Here is a 22,559-nt window from a genome sequence, read left to right as displayed (position 1 = left end):
TAACAGGATCCGTCTCCCATAGTAATATTATGACAGTCTCTCTTGCCCCTTCGTACTTACTTGAAACAGGAATTTCTTGGTGCTCAACTGCTTATTCTGCTTTTCCTGGTACCGGTATAGATAGATAGAAAGCGCATTCAATCGAGAAAAGGATCAATGGATCCACCTCTTTACTTTTTGGTTTTTATTCGGTTGTTTCAGCATAGGTTGCATTTTAAAACAAAAGAAAAGAGCAAGTTCCCACAGGCGAAGAGCTGCTTCCGAGAAATCTTTTACCCCCTTTACGCCCTTCGGGGCTGCTAACAACGAGCTAATACACAGGAACGGCACGGCTCCTACACCGCTTAACTCCAATAATAGAACCTGGTCCCACATCCCTTGCATTTGATAATGAAACAATCAGAATTTGTTGAATTGAAATATGTTCAATCTCATTTCTTTTACGTGGTTTTGGCAACTATCAATTATCTCTTTCCTCGGCTTCCTACACAGATATAGCCGTAAACGGTATCTAGTAGGCAACCTGGGAACTACATTAGCTTAGGGGGATCGGGTAGCGAGCGCTCTCCTCGGCAAAGCAGACAAGAAGCAATTCCACCATTGGGAACGGCACGCCCCCTTCCCTAGGGCTAGAGGTATTTACACGCTGCATTGAACCTAACGCTAGAGCGAGTACTACGATGAAAATCACTTTTACGAGCGATACCTTTGTCTTTGGTGCTTGAGTTGTCCTCCCAGCGGTGTGGTCCTCGGTTTCGGAAATGACATATTGAACCGGTATCTTTAGCATATAAAAAATCCTTTGTTTGACGGCATCCCTCCTCTAAAGCTGCTTCCTTCCTTTCCGGTTCGTAGTGGTTACGAGCAGAAGTGCAATTCAAAGCGCATTCCATAGTTGTATTAGATAGTTTAGATATAGTGACCCACTAGTTCGAGATGCACTGACCTTGGCCATTGCCTGCTAACTACGGTCATTATATGTCAATTCGGATCGCACACCGGAAGCAAAGATCAGGGGATTGCCAACTTGAATGAATGTAATCTGGTTACGGTGTAGGGGAGATTTATTATTGAGTTGATAACGCACTCCGTTTACTAACATTGAGAACTATGCCATGGAATGGAATATTCCCATTTCCGATTGTTGAAAACAAATGTGACTTTCAAAAGGCACATCAAATGTATGGACACAACGATTTGCCCACGGATTCATTGATTCATTAGCTGCGCTGCTTTTGTGAGTTCCACTGGCGTGAAACTCCGAAGGGAGAGCCCGGAGGGAGCTTATTCATTCCTTTCGTGGCTTGCCATGGTTATTTCCTTGCCCAGGGCACAGTCTGGTTATCTGTTTTGTGCCTCATCGGGCACCCAAGGGTTTCTCTTATGAATGGTGCGATCCGGCATCCTTGAAGCTCGGAACTCCTCTCTGGAATTTTGACCATGAAAATGCCATTTACCCTTAGCAATGAAGAAATCTATTGAACAATCTGTTTCATTGCAATACCTCGCTCTAACAACTCCTATTCCCACGGCATTACCACAAGGATTTCCTGTTTCCCCGATCCACCAGCTACGTTCGCACACTTCCAAATAGTAAATGCTCCCGCGGTTGGAGTTGAGACTTTCTTATCCCTCTTGTTACGACGGATCGAGCATATGATTCTTTTCTTGATTGAAATCATTCACTTTTCCTTGAAATCGTCACAAAGTAATTGGAAGAAGAAGTGCTTGAGAAGCTCATGGATATATTCTATGGTGGCTTCTCCAATAGTTCGAGCCATAGCTTCATTTCATTGTTTCTATAATTTTCTTCACTTTATCATTGCCCTCAAGTACAAGTAATTTCTGACAAACTTTCTTTCCCATGGTTCGGGTGGGCACGGATATGGATGGCAGGACTGGAGTGAAGATCCCTCAGCTAAGGGCTAGACCGGACGTTTCACTGTCTGATGACGAGTGGCACACAAATCAACCTGAGAAGGATTCTGCTATGTCAAAAGTGTTTATATAAATGAATTGTTTAACGCCAAGATGCCAATAGCAATGATGGATAAAGCAACTCCCACGAGTAGGGCTCGAAAGCCGGGGACTCTCCTGGCAAAGAATCTGAACGATCTGAGTTCTTTTCTGAGAAAGAAGAAGATGCAAGGCATGGATCCAAGCCTGAAGGCGACGTGGAGTGTTATTATTATCGTTACTCCAGAGAATGGGAGGCACTCTCTTCTTGCAAAATGCAGTTATGAAATCTGTAATCTAGATGATTCTGGTTGAAGGGGACGATGCAACCTAGCGGTTACGAACTTTTTGTTCGATTCAAAGGATTTCCACTTGAGTAAAGCTATGGTGGGAAATAAACTACCAATTAGGCAATGCGCGTCTCTATTTCTTGAATTCTCTGGTCTAGGCAACCCGAAAGCATTGTTTAACAAAGACAAGTCTGAATTTGAAACGCAATCCGGCAGAGAAAAGAAACTTAAGTAACCACCAGTTGAAACTGAGCGAGGATGCCTCTCCTAATGGAAGTTACGGGCTCAAACAATACCTAATGGTAGGCAACTTTGCTACCCGAGCATCTCTTTCTTATTAAGAACGACATAAATGTTGATTTTCTACTCTCGGGAGTAGGTAAGGGGGACTATGCCCAATAAAATAGGGACTACGGTAGGCATGAAATGAAACTTCTTATCTTAGGTACGGAATTCCTCCACATTAAGACACCAACCTGCCCTTGACAAGTCAATAATCAATCACTAGATTTAGGATCACAAGCCGATGCGATGCTTCACGTCGAAATGGGTTAGTCTGCATCTGAGAGACCCCGCCTAGCTCTAAAATGGTTTCAACCTTTCCTCGACCTCATGGAATGAACTAACTCATATGAAGTGAGCATATTATCATAGACATCCCTCATGATAGCGAACTTGAAGAAGAAGCTGTTTCGACATCTACTTTATCCCAAGTGCAATAATGCTCCAAGTACGGGTTTTCGAATTCATTCCTCGCTGACCGCGCATCATCTTCAGTTCACGATTGAGGCTCAGATGGAGACTGATGAGATACAGGCTCTGGCTAAGGTTGACATCCAGGCTCTGGACAAGCGATAAGAGATACTTTATGAAGGATCCAGCTAAGAAAATGAAATGGGTTAGTGGGAACAAGCAGCTAAAGCGCAAAGGTAAGGATGAGCTCGAAAAGTGCAAACTTGAATGATAGCTAGTGGTGGATTGAGACTTTTGAGCTTCTCCATCGATCACTTTTACGGAAGCTGAGTCCTTTCTTTTTAAGCAAGTTCAAATCCAGCAAAAAACGAGTATCAATCTGTCCCAAGTGCGGACAGGAGAAGCCAGGTCGGATTACGACATTGAATTGAATTGAGTGGCCCCTTCCCTTCGCATCACAGCATCAACCCTGATCACCTCACTTTACGTCAATATTGGTGAGCATGCCACAAGATGTACGATTTGATTGGTTACTCAAGTGTCTAAGTGTAAGTTTCAAGTATTCTTCTTATGATAGACTGAAGGCTTATCGGCGCGCGAAGGTTCTCTGGATTGGTTGTGGTGAGCGCTGGGCGAAGGATTGTCAGTGTAAAGCTACTGTTCAACTCCATGTTGTTCAGGAAATGGCGGAATTATCGCGGAGTACTGTTGCAGGCTATTCTATGTTACAGGACCATGATGACTCTGCTTCGGATCTAAGGGTCCTCTCCGCTGAAGCTAATCAGAAATCTCCTGCACTCCGTTCCATTCAGTTAGCTTGCTCAGTAGTCCATAATTTGGATGTTACCCTCTTTTCTTGGTCGACTCGGGCAGCACTCATTCCTTTTTGAATGCATCATTGGCATCTCATATTGAAGCTAAAATTGTCATCTCCTGAATCTGTGCGTGCAGACAGCATCAATTTATCACCTAATGGTATCTTTGTTCTACCGGCACATACATTTCGATTTCCTTGGTCAACGGAAGTCACCTTTTCTTTTTCCTTGTTTTCGTCATGCGTCGATTCAACATTCGTTGGACTTTGTAGCTTCAAGGACGTAGTCATCCTCTCAAGATTCTAGTCATGATATTGCTTAAAAAGAAGCCCGACTTACCTATATTATCAAAGGACCCAGTCGAGCCCTAACTAGAAAAGTGCATGGGTGACCAAATTTAGGACAAAGTAGGCGCGGAAGATCCACATGCAACGAAACATCCCTCACGAGTTCCAAACCTGACCTTCTTTAAGCTGTTTCGACTACGGGAACCACAAGGAAAACGGAACACGAGCGGGAATGTGGGACTGGGTCCTTCCATATAGTTGGCTTGATGGCCCTTGTGGACAGAGTCTGTTCTCATTAGAGAATTGACCTTAGAACTTTGTGATCAAGACCCGTGGTTAGTCCAGTAGAAACTTGATCTCCGGAAAGGAGGTCCGCTTATTTACTTATCTGAAAAAGCAAAAGGTAGGTAGGCTATTTCAGAGAAGAGTACGTGGGTTTTCACATAGCCGGATATGAAAAGAGACCCTAATGAGCAGCTTTTTTTTTATTCGTAAACCCTTCTTTCTGTGCTTATGGAATCAGCCAGTGGCAGGTCTTGGCGATTGAATTCATCCCGTTTTACTTTGTTGAGTGCGATCTGGTATTGACTTGCCCTTATTTTCCATCGATCGGGTAGTTAGTTAGGTCCCGCAGACAAGAAGTCCTATATACTGAAATAAGAGGGACTCCTTCCAGGCATCGCCGTTAAGGTGCTCTTTTGATAGATTTCTATACCTTCCCCTCCCTTTCCTCTGTATCCGGGCCTACGCGAACAGCTGCTTGCTTATCGAAGAAGTCTGCTCACATGATTGGAATATGGCTCCCGTATGCATGCTATTCTGGGACTGAGGAATGCCTTTCTATGGTGGACCCTGAGGTCGGACTCTTGCTGCTTGATTCAAAACCGGATTCAATAGCAGCAACATATTGATGATGGTGCCTGAACTACCTATTCTATTACCTTTTGGGAAGCCCCAAAGCCACATCAAGCCCTATGCTATGGGTCAAGGTACTCTCGAGACCGTCTGGATTGAAGACTATCAAGCACCATAGGTGGTACCAGCATTCCCTGTCGATAGGGCATTCCAATCTCTGGGTAGCTGCCCGCCCTACTTCATTCCTATCTCCTTCGGCGTCAGCCCCATGTACCCCCTTAAACTAACCACTTGAATTGATCATGATTTGTTAGGTTGAGTGCATTTTCTTCCAAATCCAGTCAATTTCAAGAAAAGTATCGAAAAATCCCGGGGTTAGGCACCTTTTTTCAGTGAAATCTTGTTTTTTTCCCGCATTAATTAGTTATGGGAGAATCCTTGCTTCCTCAATGCTCTTGCCTTCGCGGTCCTATTAAAAGAGACACAAGAGGTTTTAGCACCGGCATCTTTGGATCAAAAGATCATTCCATCCTAGAACCAACACGACGACTTCTCCTTGCCCGATTTGAAATGGTGATGAATATGAAATTAGGAATATATATGGACAGATGAATTATGCGTCATGGAATCCGGATCATTAAAGAGGTAGTGTAGACAGTTGTCTAAGTGTGATCTTCTTATATCCCCACGAACTGTTCAGCTTGATAGACCCAAGGGGAAATAGAATCTCGAAAGGACCTTTCTTGTCCGTAGCCCCGTTGGAATCGAGGGCTTGATATCTCATTGGCATGACTAATTGATGAGGCCGACTAAGTAGTACTCACGAGGTCCTTGATTTCTTGTTAGTCTGTATCTTTCTCTTTAATAGTATGGTATCCAAGTTCACCTATTTTTTTCCGTTGTTGCTCTTCAGAAAACGCATATAGTAAGTAGTCTTCGTCGATGGGACCTCCAGTGTATGCGTTACGAGGCAACTAGCATTTTGTCATTAAAGTTCATGAAAGAATGTTTCGTTGGAAAAACCAACGCCGACGTCAAGATCAGTCTCCTTTCCTTTCTCTTTTCGGGAGCAGAGCTGAAAAAGATGGGAAATTCCAATGATTCTTCGTTCATTATCATGTCGATTCCTCACAATCGCTCTTTGTGATGCTGCGGAACCATGGCAATTAGGATCTCAAGACACAGCAACACCTATGATGCAAGGAATCATTGACTTACATCACGATATCTTTTTCTTCCTCATTCTTATTTTGGTTTTCGTATCACGGATGTTGGTTCGTGCTTTATGGCATTTCAACGAGCAAACTAATCCAATCCCACAAAGGATTGTTCATGGAACTACTATCGAAATTATTCGCCATATTTCCAAGTGTCATTCTTTTGTTCATTGCTATACCATCGTTTGCTCTGTTATACTCAATGGACGGGGTATTAGTAGATCCAGCCATTACTATCAAAGCTATTGGACATCAATGGTATCGGAGTGCGCCTCTTAACGAGGGTGATTTAAGTGCAACGAAATGTACCGGTGGTTCGCGAAGCATCTGGCTTACCGGTCATCTCCCATTCCCGTCGTTGAGAGACTAAAAGAACTATAGCATGCCAGAAACGGGGAGTTGAGGTGGTTAGACCTATACCCCGAAATGCTCCCAGCATAGGAGCCTATGGTTCCATTCTTGTTATTGCTGGAGGTACACATACCTCTTCTCGGTGTGGTGGAGCGATATACGAAAAATAGATGCTAAGCCTGCAATGTCCGATAACGGGGCTTCAGTAGTGAATCTATCGGCACCACAGCAGTGGCATACAACTTTGGACCTAAGGGCTGGTCCCGTTACCTTTCGGAATGGGGGATCCCCGTTGGCAACAACCACGGTAGTAGTTGCAGAACTACTGGGCCAAGAGAGGACAACCTGTTGTTCCTGCTCCTCCTTCTTCGCTTCGGGGACGGAGGTCCTACGGTAGGTAAGAGCACGCACAAGCACTTGACCGAAGGGGACCAGCGCTTCTACTCCTCCACCGAGGAGCCGTTCTTGCGAGAAGCAAGGGATGTCGTGAACGGTGGGCGGTCAAAGAAAGAGAATTGACCTCTGAATATAGTGATCCTATGATCTAGATAGACTCCGTCCTTTTTTTTAGATAAGGGTGACTCAAGAAATTGGGGGTGGGACCTGCTGGCATAATGCAGGCTGGAACGTGGGAATTCGAGGTCTCATGAACGAGTTTTTTTTCGACATACTTTCCGGTCTTTTTTATGGATCCTTTTAGATATACGGGCCGGCTGTTCACATGAGCATAGGGAATCTATACTCGAGCCTTCGACTTGGCCCCTGGCAGGATAGGTGAGGAATCACTCTTGAGATCTGATCTATTGGGGCCTACAACTTCGCCAAAGCCGACTAGCATCCCTTTCCGTGGTGAACTGGCCGTCCCATACCTTCATTTTGTCTCATGTGTGTTGAACATTGTCTTCCTCGGTTCCAGCTTCACTGATGTAGGTAGGGCTGGGCGAGAAAGGGTCCCCTCTTACCTATTAGTAAGCGGGCCTTCGATTCCACCGGGGTCTTACGGTCTCATAGAGGGGGGAGAACTACCTAACTAAAGAAGAATAGTGCTCTTTATAAATAAGATTAGGCGTGGAGAGCTTTTTGCGGGGAAACTTGCAAGTCAAGTTTGGGGGGAGGCGGGCGTCGACCCAACCTTATGAATATTCGGACTATAACAGTTCCGATGAACAGTCACTCACTTTTGACAGTTATACGATTCTAGAAGATGATCCAGAATTGGGTCAATCACGTTTATTAGAAGTTGACAATAGAGTGGTTGTACCAGCCAAAACTCATCTACGTATGATTGTAACACCCGCTGATGTACCTCATAGTTGGGTTGTACCTTCCTCAGGTGTCAAATGTGATGTTGTACCTGGTCGTTCAAATCTTACCTCCATCTCGGTACAACGAGAAGGAGTTTACTATGGTCAGTGCAGTGAGATTCGTGGAACTAATCATGCCTTTACGCCTATCGTCGTAGAAGCAGTGACTTTGAAAGATTATGCGAATTGGGTATCCAATCAATTAATCCTCCAAACCAACTAAACCGGGGAAGCTGAAGCGGAAATGCAATTCTCGGGTGAGGGAAGGGGGAAGCTCCAGGAAGGCTTCGCTCGCTCGCTCAAAAAGCTCTAACGCTCGTTTACGAGTGGAGTGCATAAGCCCTTATTGAAGTAGGGTGAGGCCTTACTACACGAGCTCGTAAGTCAAGCACGGAACGAGCCTTGTCTACGAAGCTTCGCTTCATCATCTTGCTTGCTTCTGGCGAAGCTTAACACACTATAACATAGGCATGCATGATGGTATGGTAGGAAGACTCCTTTTAAGGCCGACCACTACATAGGAGCGATAGGAAGCCAAGCCGTCAAAAGGAAAGGCGAGCAGCCCTTATTGCAATAGCAAACGGCCTACTTATAGCCCTATTTATACCCTTTCTCGGGGACTTCAACGGGCCTTACAAGCTCAATAAATTGCAATTCTTCACCTTTTCCTCAGACAGTGGGAATGCATTTTCTTACTTGATTGACATTGACAGATATGTGTACCACACCGAACAAGCAATATGTCATATGCTTGATGTACCAGCCAAGCCAGCTCTTTTTTTCTCAGATCCCTTATCCTTAGCGCAAAAGTAAAAAGAAAATGAAAGAGAGTTTGTATTTGCAAATGCAAATGAATATGGATCTAAATAAATTAGATAATCAATAAATAAGAATTGGAATAATAGAAAAAATATCCTTCGCCCCTTATCTCTTCATCATCGTCGGTTCCGTCACTTGTGGTATTCGTTTAGAATCTTGTTGACCCTACTCGCTTACTCCTATTTTCCTTATTTCTTTTTCTACATAATTAATTAGAACTTTCTTGAAAGAATGGGGTTCTCTCTGGGGGGGCGCACCCTCTCTTCCTTTTTGAGAAAGATGGGCTTGTTTTTTTTCAGTAAGTTCTATTGCTTTGACACATTTAGTATATAACATAATATATATATAAGAAAAGTACTAAAGGCGAAGGGCATTCTGTTGTACAGCTACTTTGGTATAGTTACAAAGGTAACCGGTAGGTGACTGTTGAATCGACAGTAGTTACGAAAGGGGGAAATAGCTCAGTTGGTTAGAGTGCTGGTCTGTCACGCCAGAAGTCGCGGGTTCGAACCCCGTTTTCCCCGCCCGATCTTTCTTTCTTCCCGAGGTCATACCTCTGCCACTTTACCCTGAGTTTCACTAAGGCATATAACCCCATTCGGGTAAGAGGAGCAAGCAGTGGGGAACATCTATTTATATGCGTGTTAGCATCAACAGCATCTTTTTGAAAGTAAATTACATCGATCCTCGGTGCTAGGTACTCAGGTAAGTAAATCCTGAGGATAGAACTAGAGCAAGTAAGCTCATCGCACTATTAAGTCAGTCAGGAACTAGTCTGCCAAGCTTAAGAAGAAGTGAAAAGTAAGCAAGTTGTCATCTAGTGAGGGCTAAAAGACACGGAGAACATCCCCCCTCTATTTGCCAATAGCTTCCGCCTTCCTCTCTTTCATTTCATGTCGGTTCAGCCGAGCCAATAGATTCCATAGGCGGGTCAGTTATAGCTGTAGTAGCCTTTGATTAAGTCCTTTCAATAGACTTTCCGTAGCTATAATTCGATAGACTTTCCGTAGCTCAGTACTGCTGATCGTTGACGCCCGCAACTGTACTTACGGCTGTACTTGTGAAAAGAGATAGAGCCGTCTCGCTATGACTCAAAGATGGTCAAAAAGCTAATAGATGGGCCACAAAAGGTAGAGGAGAGGGGGTAAGAAGAGTAGACTTACTACTGGATACAAGATAGGGTATACAGCTAAAAGGGTGAGATAGAGGAATGAAATGAGCCAGTGAAACGGTCCACGACCACAAGTATTGAGCTATAACCATAAAACTTGGGGAGTGCCTCAAGAAAATCCATTGAAATAGAAGACCCAGGTTGTAATGGAACAGACAAAGGTTGAAGAAGACCAGCAGGAAGGGTGTGCTCACTCTTGTTGAGTTGACACACATTACAGTGAAGAACAAACTTGGAGGGAGAAAAAGAAACCAGAAGGGACCCATTGTTTCTGTGCAAGTCGAACAATGATGGAAAAGCATCCAGTATGTAGCCGACATATGCCAACAACCCAAATGCACATATGCTAGTTAAGTTGAAACTCCTAAATTAAAGCGCAAGCAACAAAACTACTTTTTTGAAGGCGCGGAGCGTTGAAGAAGAGCATAGCTCGATTAACACAACTAGGGGCAATATGGTTCATTTTCCTAGAACACCACAACAAATGTCCCTACCAGCTGTTGCCAGTGAAGCTGAAACCATGGCTACCCCTCAACAAGCCTCTAGCTCTTATCCTAGGCCTGAACCGCCTGAACCTCCAATTACCGTACCATTGGTACTGAATACGACCACCACTCACACCTATTCCAGACCTTTAAACCCCTGACCACCTAGACCTCTAGTAGCAAAGCAACTAAAAGACCCAATCACAAAAATAACCCTCTCTATCCCCCTCAAAACCTTGGCACGAACACTTGTTTCCAGCCACCTATGGCCTTCCTCACAGCTCAAAACATGATAATATTAGACCTAATCCTGCACCTCCACCACTACAACCAAGACCCAATTCAATACCAAATATCCAATTTTCCCAACCAATACTTTTGCCCTATGCTGGAAATTCCATGAAACCAGAAGTGCCAATATATACTTACCTTAACCAACCGCTTCCAACTCAACAGCATGACCCGTACCAATACCTGCAAGAACAAAGGCCGCAAAATCAATATCAATATGGGCAGCAGATACATCAACCTCCTAGAGTTTATTTTCCAATATTTGAAGGGGCCAGGTCTTGGATACAAAAGTGTGAACATTACTTTTTGGTGTACCAAGTTACGGATTGGTACAAGGTAGAACTTTCGGCTATGCACCTTAGGGGGAGAGCTGAAAGCTGGTACAACAGTTTCTTAGTGAATAGGGGACAAGTATCTTGGCAAGAGTGAATTCAAGAGATTGTAGAGAGGTTTGAGGTAAGAAATGTGGTTGGTGTAGTTGATGAGTTTAATCACTTGAGGCAAAGAGGAAGCCTAGAAGAGTACAAGTCACACACAATTGGCAGAATGGAGGGCTGCCATGTTGAGGTGCAATCCCTATTACGATGACAACCTTTTTCGACAAAGTTTTCTTGGGGGTATTGTAAATAGAGATAGATGTTTCGTCCAGCTCTGAGAAACAATTCGGCAACCCCGCTCTTCCCTTTGCCTCTTCCACATCTATTTTTGAAACTTGATTCGGTTGAGTTTGAAGCAAGGATCTAATCAGATAACGCTTTGTTCTCCAATGAATGGAGGTGGAATAATTTATTGAGATAGAGAAAGCTACATCTCGACTTTATTTAAACGAAAGAAAAAGGTTAGTCCTGCTCCTAGACTTCCAATTCCAAGTAGTAGTAACGGAAAGGAACAGGTTTAGGAGAACTTTTTTTATGTCTTTCTTATAGCGATCGCTGAAAGTCAGTCAATGCCCTGGCTTCAATGAATGAAGACCGATGGGCTACGAAGTGGAGATGATGTCGTCGTGTCATTGCTCGTGATGTCTTCACCAGGATTTGACTTACCAATGTGAAAGGTACCGTGCCAGTGGTTCTATCATTTAGATAGAGAGTGATCTTTCCTTCTTGTCGAAGAAAGATATGACGTTGGGAAGGGAAAGGGAGTAGAAACGTTTTTGTAGCCTTGGGGCGAAGGGCTGAGATTTCCGTGATCCAGTTCTTTGAGCATACATAGGTTGAGGATGGAACTCCTATAGCAATCGATGTGGAAAAAGGCAACAGCCGAGAAAAGCAGAAAAAGCGAGTGAGATCTTGACTTTCTATTATCATACAACATAGAAGTATTTAATCAAATCATAAAGAGCCCTGGGATTTGACCAAAACGGCATAATTGAAAGCTCTCGTCTCAGTCGCTCGATAAGAAAAGGTACCGGGTTGCTCCGTGATGACGAATAAGCAACCCAGCCCAATCCTTGCTTTCATAGAAAAAGGTGAATTTACTCGAATATTCGTTCAATGACTCAATATTTAGTAATCAAATCATGCGTTTGTTAGATCATTTAGTGATAAATAAAACGAGAATAAAGAGAGAGTCCTCACCTCAATATCGACAACAATGACCTGCCAAGTGAAGTAAAGTAAAAGCAAAGTAGAGCCCGGTTGATGTCAAACGTTTTCAAATCTTACCCACCATATCCATTCATGCACGTTACTAGATGAAAAGTAAAAAATAAAGCAATGATGGTTTTTATCAGAGCCACTTTACAACCGGTTTAGCAACTTCTTCATGCCCCTACGAACGAAATATTTGGAGTTTGACAACTGGTTGACGCCGGTTGATACTCGAATGAATATATCGCCGGTAGATACTTTCTTTTCTAATGAGGTAGACACTTTTGTATGTTAAGGTTTCCACTTCAAACCATCCAGATTTACACTTCAATTTCTCGTTGTTGACACGGTTTACACTTGACTTCATTCAAACTGACACTTATGTATCTATCTAGGCGGGCGGGCACTTAACCAAACTCAGGTTGACACAAACTATACAAAAGTCTTAATTAGGGTGTTTTTTTCTGATCAACCCGAAACTCCGAACAGAACCGACCCTGACTAGACCTTTTCCCAAGCAACTCCGAATACTGGAAAATATGAATGAAATTCGATAAGAGAAATCAGAGCATGTTTCTAAATTTGTGATAACTACTTATTTATGAGTGAGAAATGCTTCATGCGAGCACCCTTGGCGGCCTGCTTTTGAGACAGGGAGGCCATGCTCGTATCTATGCTTTTCATCATTGGTCTGGTCTACTCGTACCCCACCCCACAAGGTACATCTTCGACTACCGTGCTTCTTATCTTGACGCTATACATTCAGTTCAGTCAGTCCCAGAGACTTATCCTTCAGAAAAAGGTAATCCACCCATATTGGACTTTTCTTCACCTGGCCTCGCGGATTCAATACCGAATTCTCTTCGCATACCGGCCTACTAATTCCGGGATTAGCTGTTCTCAATGACTGGTGGATGCCTCTTTTCTACCTTAGAAATTGTTTTTTTATGTACCTTCTCCCTCTCTACACCTTTTTTCCGCCTCGCCGCCCAGAAAGACCTATAGAAGAAGGAAGAATTCAATCCGTATACTCCAAGCGCCGTAACTATCGCACTTTCCAAGCAACCCTCCAATGAAGAAAGTGCAATTGAAACAATCAAGAACGGAAAAATAATTAGACTCCCTCGTCAATTGTTTGGATTGGAATTAGGCTCCTCTACTCTAGTCGTCCTCTTCTATTTCGGGCAGTAGCTCAGCCCATTCCGGGCCTTCCTTTACTGAATCTATTAGTAGTTGCACTTTTCGACATATGCCTTTATTTAGGCATTGGTTGTAGGCATCCCCTTCTCTTCAAGGAATTTCTGCGCCCGGTTCCTGATCAAGTGTTGGAAAAACCGGAATATGATGCTTTCTACTTCAACAGTAGGGTTGGCCTGAAGCCAGCCCATAGAATAGATACGGGCGTGTTCTACACAGGAGTTCTTGTAGAACATGTTCCAATCAAACCTCTTTCCCTTCGTCTCCGGTTTTCAATACGAACAAGTGTCATCCTCTTCTCCCATCGTTTGGATGGAATACCCACGTGGAGCTGACCTTCACTTTTCAGAGACAGGGGCAAGCCGATAATTTGTAGCCTCCCTGGTTGTTTTCTGGAAATTTCAGTAGAAGTGAAGCCCTGTAGGAGCTCCCTAAGGACTCTAGCTAAGACCTTTTTGAGACCCTGGGTGACTCGCGTGGACTTATCCCCTCTCGGTAAGCCGAAGACCATATCGTCTGTGTAGCGTGCGTAATAGAAGACTACGGCCCCATCCTCTCGGACCATTACCCTTTCAAGCTTGGCATCCAATATATGGACATAGCAGTGAATGAGGACAGGTTCAATCGGGCTTCCGAGCGGTATTCCTCGCTTCTGGCACGTGTAACTCTTACCTTTTCTATCTACGTGTGGTTTTCATGAAAACCTATTTTATCAACCTATGGACTCCTTTCAATGACAGAGTCTTTGGAGCAAATTGGTTCAGGATTCTAAGGTTAGAAAAGAGTTACCACTCAAGGGAGGAACAGGATATGTGGAAGGCTATCCTGGTGGCTCAAGACTGACCGGTATACCTGGACCAGTCTATATTGAGCCATATTCATCAATTCGTCAGGCAATTTGGCCTCACACAATGTATCCCTGTTCCACCAGACGCTTAATCAACCCTGGAACACAAGAGAACCCTTCTTATCGAAGAGAATTGCGTATTAAACAGATGAGAGAAATAGCCCTAAATATGTGCATCGAGTAAGTCATTACCTTCTATTCGATCTCCAGTATCGCTCATCAAGTACTTGATCAGATTCCTCTTTTTTCTTGCAATTGCAAAGTGGTGGAAAAAATTTGTATTTCGGTCACCATGTCGTAGCCAATTGGCTCTGCCCCGCTGGAGCCATGCTACTTCTTCTTGTTCAAACAGGTTCTCGAGCAGCAGTCAAATTGACTTCCCCTGCTTGAGCGTAATGCCCGCCCCTGGTGTGGTGGAAAAAGCCTCGTTTTCTATTCCTTTTAAAGCTGCTGATGCGAGCTACCGAACAAACTAGATTAGTACAAAAAGCCACAACTAGCACTAGCTTTCGTGATTGCTTCTTTCTACCTTTCTCACTCCGGTAATTGCTCCTTCTCCAAAATATCACTACGGACAAGATGAGCTAATAGAAAAAGTTAGGGCAACAGATGATAGCGACTCGCCAGACTCGAACTGGCATAGGCGGATCGGATCAAACGAAATTAGCCTTTCTTCCATCAACAGGAATCGCTTTGATTTCGCAGTTCAAGAGGATGGTGGGGGCAACCTCTCTACATCTGCGGGCCGGTAGGCCAGCCAACTAACTCTTCAAATGAAGAACCGATTACTCCACATCTATGAACCTATCATTCCCCGCCCTTGCCCATTATTTCTTTTTGTATCACGCTAGGACTTTGCCTCTTTTTTGGAGGAAAAATATGGAAGTAGAATCTCCTCTCTTTTAGAGGCGTCTTCCAAATCCAATTTCAGATCAATGAGGTCTTTCAGAGAGCCGCTGCTCTTTCCATGAAATTCTAGGATCTCTTCGATCCTATGCGCAAAAGCAAGGTGTGAGCTAACTCAAGTATCTCTCCTCTACCTTTTTGACAGCCCATCTTTTTGTCTCAGTAGAGTCTTTCAGTGGCATGTTTCAGTCCTCTTCCCCATTACTTAGAAAAAGTGAGCCACCGGTTCAGGTACAAGATACTATCATTACCGCCTGGACAATTAGACAGCCAACCCGTAATCGCAATGACCCAATTGCAAGAGCGGAGCTCTACCAACTGAGCTATATCCCCCCCGAGCCAAGTGGAGTATGCATGAAAGAGTCAGATGCTTCTTCTATTCTTTTCCCTGGCGCAGCTGGGCCATCCTGGACTTGAACCAGAGACCTCGCCCGTGAAGTAAATCATCGCCCCTACGATCCAACCAATTGGGAGAGAATCAATAGACTCCTTTTCGGGAGCGATTCATCCTTCCCGAACGCAGCATACAACTCCCCGTTGTACTGCGCTCTTCAAGTGTGCTTCTTCCCCCTTCTCCCTCTTACCATGGCAAGTCCTTGGGAAATAACTCCGATGGGCAGAAAAAGGAAGGCGTTAAGAGACCCTCCTGGCCCAACCCTAGACACTCTAAGATCCTTTTTCAAACCTGCTCTGCTCCCATTTAAGGAAAAAGAATTTCACGTTCTTCCTGAAAGGAAGGGAGGATTAGGAAAGTCCTATTGATTGCTGCTTTCTCCAGACCGCCGGGAAAAGCATGAAAAAAAGGCTCGAATGGTACGATCCCTCCGTCACCCCAGAATGAAAGGGGTGATCTCGTAGTTCTTGGTCTGTGAAGATGCGTTGTTAGGTGCTCCATTTTCCGTAGTCGCACCAGATCCACATAGTACTCATTTTCCATTCCTGGTGGTAATAAATAGTACGCGCTTTTATTGATTAAAGTCTGAATCCTGTAAGAAATTGGTGATAGTGATTTGAATGTGTATTGGTACAATATGAAGTATCCTCTGTACTACTTTAAAGTATTGGTACAATATCAAGTCTCCATACCACTCTTTTTTTTCTATTCCATTCAATTCCTTCAATAGGTGTAAAAATGCATTTGAACTTTCTTACTCGAAAGCTGTTCGTGCAGGAGGCGATAGCAGAGTAGCTGGATTTCACACTCAAAGTGTTGAGGCCTATTCTTTGATGCAGGGTAGAATACCAAAGTGTGTACCAGTTTGAGAATAAGCATGCGCGGTCTTCTTCAAACCGAAGGGGAGAGCCCCAGTAAGATAAGATTGAATTCATCTCGGAGCTTTGGAATAAGAAGATGGACCAAGCACCCACCAACTTAATTGTGAGACGAGCAGCTAAAGCAGTTACTAGACCCATTATAGAGATCGGAGGAAGAGAGTTCACTTTCGTTCGAAGGTGGTCCGTGAGCTCACTCTGGTTAGAATGAATCCCGACAAACAACATAAGATGGCTGTCAATACTCCTTTTTTTGCTTACTTTGGAGACCCCGATCGGCCAGAGAAGATGTAAAGACATACAGTCCACCTAAACTACAATTTCAACAGCGAGCTATATAGGTACCGTTGTATTTTCTCTAAGCACGCTAGTCGAAGGAAGATGTAGTCGAAGAATAGGTTCCACCAGGCTGTAATAGACGATTTGAGCCGGCCTTTTGGTACCATTTCGAAGGTGATTACTTACGCATTTCAGGAAAGCAATGAAGAGAAGGGCATATATATCCTGGGCCCTGCCGTACGACGAAAGCTGTTCTTTAGAAATCAAGTGAACCATTGGTTTCGCCACAAGGGAGGTACTAGTTATGACTTAGAGAAATAGTGATTGATGCTCAATTAGCTAGGGCTGCTAGTTGACTGTATAGAAAGAATATTGTGCCTCTAACTCACGCCCCTTAGACTCGAAAGTACTAAGGCACTTATTACGGTGAGGCAACGAACCACCATTATTGAAAACCCTTCTATCTAGACTCCCGCCGTGCTTCTAGACTCCCCCCATGCTTCTCGCGAGCAGTGGTTAGTGAGGTACTAGAAACCATATTTTTTTCATTGCCTGAAAGAAAGTAGTATATTAGCGAGTCTCGCAGGTGACCTAGCCGGGTGGGTACGATTAATCTCACAACCATGCTGAATTTGAAAGCATTTCAATCTATCGAAAATCAAGTCAACCGTGGTTGGTATTAACTGGTGGTTTACCTGACTTGTTGTTCAAAACCTTGAGCGAATCAAACCTCTAATGCCTTTTCCATACCTTCTTGGACCTGGCGCCTCTCTTTTCTCTTTTCCTTCTCTTTAGTGGATGTGGTGGCATGTGCTTCATCCCTCCTTTTAGGGTTAATGCTATCAATGGTGAATCGATCATTCGCTATCCTTTTTTCTGGGATCTGCTCTTTTCAGTGGAAGGTTTGAGGGAAGGTAAGATTAGTGGGTCAATAACCTGCTTAGCTTTCCAAGTAAGGCAGTGAAGTTCCATATTTCTGTATCTTTCTTATCCCGGGATCTGCTGCTCTGTTCCCTTAGATGCAATAGTTTACTGATCCGGTTTTCCCTAATTTCAATAGTGAGGAGGATGTCCAATAAAAATACTATATTCTAGTATCTGACCAAAGGGAAGAATGAAAATAAATAGAGATAGAGGTCTCGGAAGTAGGGCCTATTAAAAGTACAGTGCCTTCTTGTTCTTGTTCTTCTGATCGATTGATTCAATTGGATTAAAGGGAAGAGAACACCAAAACTACTAGCGAAAAGCACTTTCACCTGGCTAGCACTTAGCAAGGTTAGTTTAGTTTGCTTGGAAGGGGAGCATTCCAAATGCATAACTCAAAATGACACTAAAGACTAAAGCTAGAACATCTATAGTGACAGACGAGGGCGAATCGTAACTAGAAGAAGGCCTCCGAACTGCTTCAAATCAAGAAATTGTGGGGAGCTTTTGGTCAAGTCTTGGAAGGGACTCCCATCCCAGAGTGTGAAAGCTCTCGGGAGAAGGGAATCGACAACACAACTGGAGCTGCCCTTTCTTTGGTTTAGTAAGAAGCTTCCTCAAGTATGTCGATTTGTAGTACGGTCAGTTCACTCGAATCCACTGACTTCATGCACGGGGACTCGACCATCAATCCTTTCTTGTGACGAGCTGTGACTGGGTGCTCTGAAACCTCCTTAAAAGGAGGGGCGGTGGGGTAAGGTAATTGAAGTAACTAGCCAGTATTAAGATTAGGCATAAGCATAATAAACTGATGCATCCGAAGACGGTGAATCTAGAATAGAGGCCGGGTGGGGAAGCAAAAGATGCAAGAGAGCCTTTTTCCGGGAAGGAAGGGACGGCTGAGAACGATGTCCTTTCTCGTGCCTAATGCCTAATGCCTAAGCGGGAGCGCCCCTCTGTCTGCTACTTTACACTACTCCTTGAACGTGTCCTCTCGGCTCTCCTCGAAACTATTCCGAAGTTTTGAATTCCATTTCTATGGATAGGTTCTAAGCATATGAGAGAAAGGCGGATGAAAGGCAGTGACCCTAAGTTCCGAATCTTGCCCTGAATAAGTAAGGTTTCGGGGAAGTTAGAAGCCTTTCGGGCTGAATAGGGGCGGTGAGAGGGTGTAGTGTAGTAAAGGAGGTGGGCTTAGAGCCAGCAAGCAAAGTAAGGCAAAGCTTTATCGCGAAGAGGGCAGATGAATGAATTGGTTCCAGGGTATGCCTTCCGAGGTATGCCCGGCAATAAGGGCAAGGAAGGCTGCGGGAAGAGTTTCAGGACTAGGCCAGAGGACTCCTATCCATAAGGCTAGGAAGGCAGGAGCAAAAAGATTGAACTAGCCCACGCATCTGCTCCCCTCTCAATCCACCAATAACTCCCATCTCCCAGCATCTCATTCCCCCACCCCGTCGTCGAGAGCAGCCAGCCCTTCTCAATAGAATCCATGTGCCATTGCCTGAATGTCAATCTGCCCCTCCTGTCCGAAAAGAAGCATATCCGAATAAAGGTACCAAGGTAACCCTTAGAGTCAAAGCATTTTTCGCTATTAAGGACTTACTGAAAAAGGCTCAAAAAAACAGGAATCAGTTGGAGGAAACTAAGGACCAGGTTCACATTATCAGTGAGCGCGGATAAGAACGTTTCCTGGAATTCCACATCCCATATTGACTCTACCATCCCTAACGTTGGCCACTAAGTCCAATCTGACCTATCTCAAATAAGATCTTTTAGGATCAATTGGTTAGGCATCCCTCTTCTTTGTTTGCATAAGGCCACTAGCCATCTAGTGTTTGCTATCCTTCATCTTTCGATTAGCGAGATGATCTTAAAAACTACAGGCCTGAAATTTGCCTTTCTTAAGACCCCGTTGAACATATTTTCAAAATGTTCCATCATTGCGTATAAGTAGAATCTTCATAGCCCAAAAAAAACACAGTCAAAGTCAAACGTTTGTCGGTGGCACAGGGTTGTGTTTGAAGAAATGGAGTTTCGTTGTTCGTCACATGAAACTCTGCACTTAGGGATCAGCCTCACAAATATGCTCTTCGAGCTTTGAAACCGTCTTCTTTGTGGACTCGGCTGTAGGCTATATATCCATGGCTTGTTGAGATCCCCTTCCTCCTTCCTTTCTCACTGGAAAAAGCAGTAGTTGTCAATCGACGACCAGTTATCAATCAATCTGATGAAGGTAACAATATCCTCCTTGAAATCCATATAATCATTCCCTGGAAAATCAACCAGATTCTCCCTCCTCTTATGGCTCAAAGGCTCAACCTGGCTAGTAAGTCGGCATAGGAGAGGAGCACTCATTCATCTTGTGGTGGGCTGGCTTACTACTCCCCGATATTAGCTCTCAGCAGTTAAGCAATTCCGAAATCAGTTTGTTGCCCTGCAAAGTCTTTGACCTTGGGTATATGAGTAGGAGACTTAGGACAGTAGCGTCGATAGGCAGTAGGGCAAGCTGCCGGATTGACAGACAGTTATTAGGACAGTGGGTAAGCTACTTAGGCTAGGGAATAGGTACACATAGGTCAGATACGCGGGCAAGTCTCAATAACCAAAGTAGGAGTTGATGAGTGACTTTCTTCTTCTCTATTCCTTCTTACTGGACTGGACGGATTCCTTTCTGTAAACTGAGTTAATGGAGTCAAGAAAGAAGCTAGTACAGTAGGCATTCTTATTCCGTAAAATAAGTCACTGGTAGGCAAGACTTTCTCTCGAGAGTCAGAGCTTCGAGACGACTTTCGCAGATGTTCAATCTTGCGAGGCGTATGAGCCAGATTTTCTCTCGAGAGTCAGAGCTTCGAGACGACTTTCGCAGATGTTCAATCTTGCGAGGCGTATGAGCCAGATTTTTAGTACTCTCCCGACCTATTAGAGGCCACCCTAATAAGCGGAGATTGTCGGGAAAATGTTGCTCAACAAGACAGTAACCAACTCGAAAAAGGAGACCCTGGCATAACAAGTGGTGATCTCTGTACTAGAATAGAAGCCTGCTAATTGTGAAGAACCCACAGCCGGGAGCGTTAGCAACTGGATTTTACCACACTCCGTTATACCCTCCCTTGGGGGATGGCTTGGTGCTAATGTAGGACTTTCAGAGACCTTCCGCTTGCTGTTTTGGTCCAGCCTGAGTGGCCATAACTTCTACTGTGATTTAGTTTGGAGCGGTCTTGCTCTTGTTGTTCCGTTGTTGCGCGTCCTATTCTGATATTTAGGACCAAGAGGTACTGGATTCTCTTTCGGATAGGCCCTGAAAGGAGAAGAAAGGCTGAAATGCCAATGGACGTCTGTCTATTCTCTAATTCACCCGATCCCTATCCGCTTTCCAAAAAGGAAGAATGCATGAACCACGGCAGAGGAGAAAGGACGGATCACCTGCCGATCTTTTACAAAACTATGCCAGAAAGGATATAAAGATTGACCGGTACAAAAGCCATCTCCATCAATCTACACTCATTAAGGAGAGGGTTCCTTAGAGAATAAAATGGGGAGCGAACGAAAAAGATGTGTGGCTGAGGTGTTGGGAGCCCCCAATAGAGAAGGACGATGCGGAAAGGTATGGTGGGAATACAAACAGGCCTGGACAGAAGAAGTAGACGAAAGACCTCCAGGCTGTGTCGTCATTCTCAATCCTGAAAAGAGAGCGCACATCCTGAGGAAGGCGCGTCATGCAAAGGTTCCCATTTTTTTTCCTTAGTTGACCCCGTGTTTCTATCGGATCCTAAGCTTCATCGGGACAAGCGCATAAACCATCCCATCCCGGTAGAGGGGACAGAGCAGCTCACCGGGCTAATCAGTGACCTCATCTACCCAAAGACTTTATTTCTACTGTACTTTCTTAAGCAATAGGAGCTCCTTCATATGCCCTTGAAGGCGGGAATATTGGTACTGAAACGAGGTTTAAAGGTACCTTTTCCCGTTGTCCGCTTTGCCTTCGTACGACTTTCCTTGGCAAACTATCCCAAAAAAGGAATGGGCTTTTTCAAAATCAAACTTGTTGTTTACTCATTGTGGCAAAACAAAACTCTCTTATTTTCCTTCGAGATGAATACCAATTTGATAGAGGTGGGGCATTTTCCATGAGTGGATTCGAGAATGTGGTCCCTCCTCTCTTTTGACCAGTCCTTGGCTTCTTTGTTTGATGATGGCGATAGCTCTTCTCTAGCCCGGCTAGATAACAAAACAATGAAATAGCACGCCACTGTGGTGATAAATCTTCTTGATGAAATCTTACTGATTCGACTCGTGGACCGTTTCCAAAGAGTAGTGGCCTTCGTTCGAAAGGTGAAAACAACCAGTCAATACCTTATTGATTCAAAAGGGAATGCAGATGCAATCTACTTGGAATAAAGGGTCTTGGCATGTAGTTGACTTCATAATGAAGAGCCAGAAGTTTAATGTCACTAGCTTCATTCTTACAGAAATTGATCAAGCTAGAAAGAAGGGATTTCCACAAGAATCTTCTCTTTGCACCACACATCATGAGAATGATATTGAACAAGAGTCAGCTCAGCCTACCTCTTCCTTTGCTCCCCATTTTTAGACTTCTACAAGTCGATCTTCTTATGATGGAAATCACAAAAAAGATCATTCGCTCTTACCTCGTCTGGAGCAGACGAAACGTCTTTTGTTTGGCCTTTGGCCTTTTCATTTCAGTACCGAAGCCGAGTAGATCAATCAGATGACCATGGGTATGAGTCTCTTGTTTCACCTTCAGGTGTCCCATTTCTGCATCCGTTCTTGTAAGCGATAGCGATCCGTTGACAAGAAATCACTTAGATTAATAAGGTTTTGTGACTACGAGTTGCAGAAAGCGGCGCAGCCAATGGCCTGGGCTTTGAGTGGTATGAATTGAATAAAATATCATAATAAGCACGGTCGATCAACATTGGGGTCAGCATTAAGAAAGAGAAACCATGGGATATGGCCACGATGGACTTTATTGAGGGCCCAGCGCCAGGGA

At 44.2% G+C, this 22,559-nt stretch overlaps 1 non-coding gene and 1 pseudogene across 1 annotated transcript; both read left to right on the top strand.

Moving 5' to 3' along the window:
* The first annotated feature begins 5,831 nt into the window (after nucleotides 1-5,831).
* LOC119352690 lies at nucleotides 5,832-8,138 on the top strand (annotated as a pseudogene).
* An 899-nt stretch (nucleotides 8,139-9,037) lies between these two features.
* Nucleotides 9,038-9,111, top strand: TRNAD-GUC. Its single transcript has one exon. It is a non-coding gene; the product is annotated as a tRNA-Asp (tRNA).
* The last annotated feature ends 13,448 nt before the right edge of the window (nucleotides 9,112-22,559 follow it).

This window comes from Triticum dicoccoides, chromosome 2A (assembly GCF_002162155.2).
Source record: "Triticum dicoccoides isolate Atlit2015 ecotype Zavitan chromosome 2A, WEW_v2.0, whole genome shotgun sequence".
NCBI classification, from domain to species: Eukaryota; Viridiplantae; Streptophyta; class Magnoliopsida; order Poales; family Poaceae; genus Triticum; species Triticum dicoccoides.
The sequence above is the reverse complement of the archived record's forward strand: the minus strand, read 5'-3'. Positions and strand labels throughout refer to the sequence as shown.